General features: G+C 41.5%; 1 protein-coding gene across 1 annotated transcript in view; it reads right to left on the reverse strand.

Moving 5' to 3' along the window:
- Positions 1 to 7,500, reverse strand: part of tgfbr1b (transforming growth factor, beta receptor 1 b) — a 23,396-nt gene that overhangs the window by 12,838 nt on the left and 3,058 nt on the right. The window lies entirely within an intron of this gene.

Raw genomic sequence — 7,500 nt, forward strand, 5'->3', positions numbered from 1 at the left:
CGAGTGAGGGAAAGGAGGAGTCGAGGAGGGGTATTGGGATGAGGCTACACACTGCAGAGTGGACCACCACCTCTCCAACTAGAGTAATATGACACAGAAGAGATTGACACATCTCACTTTGAAGCATGTCCATAGTAACATTTTGGACAATGTGGATGTATCTGCTCTAATGAGGGTCTTCATTAGTGCCCCCCCAGAGAGGAAGGCTACATTTGGGTTTGTGAAGCCCCAACACATACGCAAGGTAAGACGATACTTTCCTTTAATGCTGCTGCTGTGCAGTGTTTTGCCTTATCAATCAGTTAAAATTGAATTCATAGTTTTATTAATATTGTAAATCATATTTTCGGACTATTTGTAATGTTATGTAGGTTTGTAAGAGCCATAGTTAGCATGTGGGCATGTGCAGCTGTTGCTAAGTGATGTAGGTCTATCATGGTTTATTATTAACAGTTAAGGCGAGACACCCCAGGTGAATATGGTAATGTGTTTTAACTTAAAGTTATCAGATAGACATTTCTCCAGTTAATTATCTGCAATAAGGTGACTGTTTCTTGTATTACAAGTTTTCTGAATATGCAAAAATATTTTTAACACATTTCAGGAACCGAAATCTGAACTTTGGATAAAGCCAGGTTCAAAATGCTTTTTTCATTTTGTATTCACATTAGCATCCAAGGCTTTTGGATCTCTTTTTATCACTCCTTAAATCAGAAAATACTGTCAACAGCCCTAAAATATAAAAAAATGTTAGGAATACAATCTTATATAATTCAGGATATGAATGACATATGAACAAACCCTTCAGTAAAAGCCTTCATAATATTGATAGGAATATAACTGGAAGGTTTGGTTTATCTACGTGCTACTGAAGTGGACCTTTCGGACTCAGAGTAGGAGAAAGAACTCATTTTGAGAAAAGGACCTTTACAGATTGCAGTGAGGCGCTAGCTAAACCCTCCTGCTCTCTGGAGGACAGCTTGCGCCTCGACGCACTCCGTGAAGGTATTTCATGTTCGGGGTCATTTGTTTTTTGTATAACCTTGCTTCGTGCAAGTGACAATTGTTGTTGTCTTCTCTGTGAACGTTTTTTTCTCCGTTCTTTTGCCATTTTGAGATTTAAATTTCCAGCGGAAAGCTAACCAGGAAGTGTTTTAGCACACCACGTGACGCATCTGAACCAATCACGTTGTCAGAAATTGACACCAGCCAATGAGATTTCGTTTTTTGGTTTAAGACCCCTTTGTACTTTCACGATTGGTTGCTGATGCAAAGGAAATGACCATATTTGGATCCGATGAGATTGTGCAGGAGAGACGGAGCTTTCCAACGATATCTCTGATGACATGGTGCACACAGCGGTCACGGTACTTTCTGTTACGTTAGAAAGCTAACTTTTGGTGAATTTAGGAGAAATATACAGACGGGAATAGACAAACTATAGTAAAATAAACACTTAAATGTTTATTTTGTACGTTTTCCAAAAGCCTGAAAGAAAACATGTTGTAGAATCAAAATAGCACAAAATCTCAAAATTGACCAGTGCTTGAAAAACGATGTTTTTGCCGTGTCTCGCCTTAAAAAACAATTTATGCGGCTCGTATCGCTGACAGCCGGCCCCGCCTTTTTTCTTTTTGTTTTTAAGCGGCCCCCCTCCCCACTTTTGACAGCACCCCCTGAGCAAAATTACTTCCCGCGGCTATGGTCAAAAGCCAGCTGGTGCTGCGTGGAGAACGAGGAGATTTCAATATATTTCTACCCTATAAGTCACAGCAGACTTCCTGTTTGCATATCGATCACTTCCTGCAGGAACTTGAGCGTTCAGAGAGAGAGGTGAGGTCAGGAGAGACACACACACACACACACACACACACACACACACACACACACACACACACACACACACACACACACACACACACACACACACACACACACACACACACACACACACACACACACACACACACACACACACACACACACACACACACACACACACACACACACACACACACACACACACACACACACACACACACACACACACACACACACACACACACACACACACACACACACACTCTGCTGGAGAGTCGAGGTGCCAGTCTCTCAGAGAGGAGCTCATTCATGACTGCATGAAGAGCGGAGGCTGCCAGCAGTGTGTGTGTGTGTGTGTGTGTGTGTGATCACTTTGCTGACTCAGTGTGCGTGCGTGCGTGCGTGCGTGCGTGTGTGTGTGATGACTAATTGAAGCTGTGTGCAGGTACATATAAGTTAAGTCTTCCTGTTGTTCTCTCAGTGTTTCTGTTCCACTTCATTTCCCCCAGTCTCTCTTTCCGTTTTAAATGTGTTTTATCTGCACGAGACGAGGTGACCCTTAAATGTCAGCAAAACACAAAGATATACGGTAAAATGAAATATCATGATAACACGTCGCCTAGTCCTTCTTCTTCCTTCTTTATTTGTTTCAACATACCTCCAGAGAGAATATGGGTTTAAAAAAGGTAGAAAAGTCAGCATGAACTGAATTGAATGTAAATACAATCTGAAATCTTCAGGGGAAGAATCTGTGTTTATAGATTTATTATTAACAGACGCAGGGGCACCGTAAGGGGGTGAAAAGTTAGGACGATTCTAAGGGCCCATGACTGACAGAGGCCCCAAAACATTTTTAGAACATTAAGAAAAAATGTTTAAGTAACCTTTCATCAATTATCAATAATTAACATTAATATAACGTCATATTGATAAAGTATTCACTAAACTTACGATTCATTTAACTTATTTTCTTCCAAAAGTTAATTATCCAAAGCATCGAACACCCCCCTCTATTTACATGTAATGGTTTGGTCCTGCCTCCAAACGCTGTGCGGCACCGCTCTTTCTAGCAGCAGAGAGTGAGAGCATGTGAGGAGCAAGGATGCTAGTACTTACGTGTGTACGATGTCTCAATGACTAACAAAGTCAGGCTTTCAAGAAAGAAAAGAAAGGAGAGAAAGACAAGAGAGAGGGACTAAAGGGCGACAGTATGTCACCCAGTTTTTCAAAAGAAAAGGTGGGTGTGGTCTATGAGGGGTGGAAATTAGTCTGTCAGCTTGTAAATAACAATTGTAATGTTTTGCTGACTTTAAAGGTGGGGTGGGTAAGTTTGAGAAACCGGCTGGAGATATACTTTTTGTTATATTCCATGGAATGCTCTGAACATCCGATAGCAATGAATATCTGAAGAGCTTTGACAATAAATACATAACAAAATGTAATCTGTGGAAGCCGTGGTGCTGTAAAAAGCACGACCAATCATCTGAGCCGGCTAAAGTAACTGGATGGCCTACCTGCCTGTCAGCCTTCCATCTGGGCACAAACTGATCTCGTGCCCTCATTGGTCATGTGCGCGTTCGTGTGTGATGGAGGAGGGGCTCTGTGAGGAAGTGGCAGATTTTCTCCGGTTGTGTATTTTCAAATTCTCGAGCTGGTTTCTCCAGAATGACCTCCCCCTCCTTTAAGTTCTGTTAATATCTTCACAGAACATTCAGAGGTTTTTCATTTCACTCCTCTTTTAGCTGACATTTAATAAATGCAGGTACATTTTTAGCAGCTATTCATATAAATCAGTTGTTCCTCCCCCTGGTGCCAGGACCAACAGATCCATCTCTAGGCTCAGCAGCCCTGTCCCCCCATAATGCTTTGCAGTCTTGCCACGCTGTCCATTGAAAGCCAGTTGGCTAGAAAGCTGGACTTCAAGGACTTGACCAGTGACTTTGCCTGTAAGAAGGCTAGGCGCTGGGCTCTTGGTGAGTAAGGCTGAGCAAGGGCTCGTGATAACTATTGAACGGCAAGGCTATGGTAACGATATTGGATCACTACACACAAGATGCATGATGAGAAAAACACTGAGAACAGGTAGGCTCTGATTTAGCACCACCATCAGGCCTTTCCGTTTTGTTGTCCATTTACACTTTAATACCCGCTTATTTTGTAGTTGGTATATTTAATAAAAAATCTGCTGATTATGTTATTTTTTTTGTTATAGCATTTTATAAATGATAATATTGGGGTTAATGTTCACTTTATATTAATTTAAGAGGTCATGTATATTTAAGTTTTTTTAATAACATTTTTGAATGGAACATTCAACATTTTTATTAAAGAGGCATGTAGGCCATAAGAGATGACTATTGAGGTCTATTGTCAGGAGTGTTAGTGTTATATCAAATAGTGAATTCTACTGCAGCAGAATGTTGCACGTCTGCACAGTGTTATATTTTCACCGCTCAGTGTCAGTAAATATTGTGCGGTTAGTATTGGACTACAAGATAGAAGCAAGCCTGTACAGGTGGAGTTATTTAAAGCATAAATGAGTGGGTTGGGTTCTGGAGGTGTGATTACAGCATTGAGCTTGGTTGGCGTGGCCTGGGCCTGGTGGTGGGGCCGAGATGGTCGCAGCGTGAGTAAGCGTGAGTAAGCGTGAGTAAGCGTGAGTAAGCGCATCTCAAGCTTGTCTGTTTGTCGCTGTTAAATGAACTCTTTAAAGCTCATATCATTGATCCACATGATCTGAACCCACGATCATTTGAATAACATAGTAAAGCGCCTCACTGCGGTCTCTGGATTATTGTATTTTTTGCATTTGCAACTATGGAGGGAAACATGTGTCTGCAAACTTTGTGGGACGCGATTCAGCAAATCAAGACCGACATGCGGACTCACAGTGACTCAAAAATGGATCCCATTCAAAGTAGCTTGAGCAGGATACACAATTCCCTGTCCAGTCTGGGAGACCAGGTCAATTTGTTAGAGCAGCGTGTCGGGGCTAATGAGGACAATGTACACGAGTGTGTCGAGTCAAGCAGCTTGAGAAAGACAACTCCTTCCTAATGTCTAAAGTTGATGACTTGGAGAACCGGAGCCGACGTTCTAACCTTCGCTTCGCAGGAATCCAGGAGTCCGCTGAAGGCAGTGACATTACCGGCTTCATGTCTCGGCTCATCCCGCAGCTCCTGGGGCCAGATGCCTTCCCTACCCTGCCGATCATTGAGAGGGCACACGCTCACCGACTGCCAGGCAAAACTCCCGTGCCAGCCCGCGGGCCATCAGGATCGAGCTGCTGAACTTCCAGGACAAAGTGAACATCCTTCGTCTTGCCAGGGAGAAAAAGTCTCTGGACTACAACGGGAAACACATCAGCATATATCCCGATTTCAGTCCCGAGCTTACCAGAAGACGCCGGAGCTTCGATCCAGTCAAACGCAAGCTCCGTGAACTCAACATGAAGTACTTTCCCCTCTAGCCGTGCACCCTCTGCGTTGTTGTTGATGGCACACAACAACGCTTCTCTAACCACAAAGACGCGGAGGCAGTCTTCATGTCTACCTCAAACTCTCCTGGGTGACGAACGTCCCCAGAGATGAGGCTGCTGCTAACGGTAGCATGTTGATCCACTTCGATGGTGCAGCTGAGTGACTTTCTCCTCGGTTTCCTCTCTTCTCTTCTCCTTTATTTTTCTCATCTTCTCTAAAAACAGAGACCTGTTTATGTGACGTGTCATGACTGCTGGGATGTTGTGGACACTCTTTTGTGTTTATTATAACCTTTATATAACAGGTGGGCACCCGCCTGGCTCTTTCAGTTGTGTGGTTTGTTTACATTTTACAGTGACGTCACTTCTTCTTCTTTGGCACGTTAGAGCCCACTACTACTGCAATACTGCCCCGAGTGGCTGCTATTGTTAAATCATGTTTGTGTTCGTTCGGATGAATTTCTTTGAGCTATGACTTGCAGACTGAGCTCTGTGTAATTATGTATTATGTTTAAGCTGATTAGGTATACATATGCATCTTCAAAATCTGAGTAAAACCAAAACCTGAAATGCTAAATCCAACTACTATAAAGAATCTCTCACATCGGACTTTAAGAATCCCAAGCAATTTTGTACTAAAATTAAATCTATTTTAAATAAATCAGGTAAACATTCTATTAATAAAATAAGAACTGCTGATACAATAATTCATGACCCGTTATCCATAGCCCAAATATTTAATCAGCATTTGGCTAATGTATGTTCCACACTACTATCTGACTCCTATCTGACGACTGGTATTTCTAATAGTAACTCATACTGCAACAGTTCTTTTTCTTTTTAGAAGATTCTACCACAGAAAGTTCATAATGCTATCACTGAATTAAAAGTGGATGGTAGTGCAGGACTCGATGGTATAGAAAACAGGTTCATAAGATTGGCGTCCCATATTCTCATGTACCCACTTGCTGATTTGTTCAACCTGTCTTTGTCCACCTGTGAGTTGCCGACTATTTGGAAATGTGCACGCATCAGTCCACTGCATAGAGGTGGTGATTTACTTGATACAAATAATTATAGACCAATCTCTATAATCTGTTCTATTTCCAAAGTTTTGGAGAAAATAATTTATAATCAACTGTCACATTATCTCAATACTTATAATATTTTATCTCCGGTTCAATCTGGTTTCAGGCCTAATCACTCCACAACAACTGCCCCACTTAAATGTACGAATGACTTGTACTCTGCTGCAGATGATGGTGAACTCACAGGTGCCATTTTTATTGACTTGACAAAAGCCTTTGATTTCGTTGATATCTGCTCTTGGATAAACTTCACAGCATTGGCCTTTCTCATAATACAGTGTTATGGTTTAACTCGTACCTTCACAGTACAAAGCAATGTGTGGTTGTTAATGGAAAACAGTCTGACCTGTTGATCCAACAAAAGGGTGTACCCCAAGGATCAACTCTGGGCCCACTTCTGTTCTCTATTTACATAAATGATTTATCTTCTTGTCTCATTAATTGTTGTACTCACCTTTATGCTGATGACACTGTCATATATACATCCAAATCGGATTTTTCACAAATTCAGATCTCTCTTCAATCGGATTTTAATATCTTACAGGACTGGCTATCACACAATAAACTACTGTTCAACAAAACAAAATCTCATACCATGGTCTTTGGTACCAGGCAGAAGCTCAAATCCAAACCTAATGTAGTAATAACATGTAAGGATGGCACTTCTCTGCATAAAGTTGATAGCTTTGAATATCTTGGTGTATGGCTAGACTCTGAACTTTCCTTTAAACTACATACAAAGCATGTCACACAAAAAGTCAATTACGGAATCGGTGTTTTACAACGCTCTCGCAATCGTTTTACGCTCAGTGTCCGAAAGAGAATTTCTTCTCAACTGATTCTTCCGATTATGGACTATTGTGATGCTGTCTACCAAAATGCACATAAATCAGATCTTGCTCCACTCAACATAGCCTACAACAGACTATGCAGGTTTGTTCTTGGTTGTCCTTTTCGTACACATCACTGCACAATGTATAACCAACTGAAATGGCCTTCTTTAAATGTAAGAAGACACGCATTGGCTTCAGCTGATATTTAAATGCATTTATCTTAACTATCCCCCTTATTTAAAGCAGTATTTCGTACCCTACTCGTCAAATCATCAAGTTA

Source organism: Notothenia rossii (genome assembly GCF_949606895.1).
Source record: "Notothenia rossii genome assembly, chromosome: 12".
NCBI classification, from domain to species: domain Eukaryota; kingdom Metazoa; phylum Chordata; class Actinopteri; order Perciformes; family Nototheniidae; genus Notothenia; species Notothenia rossii.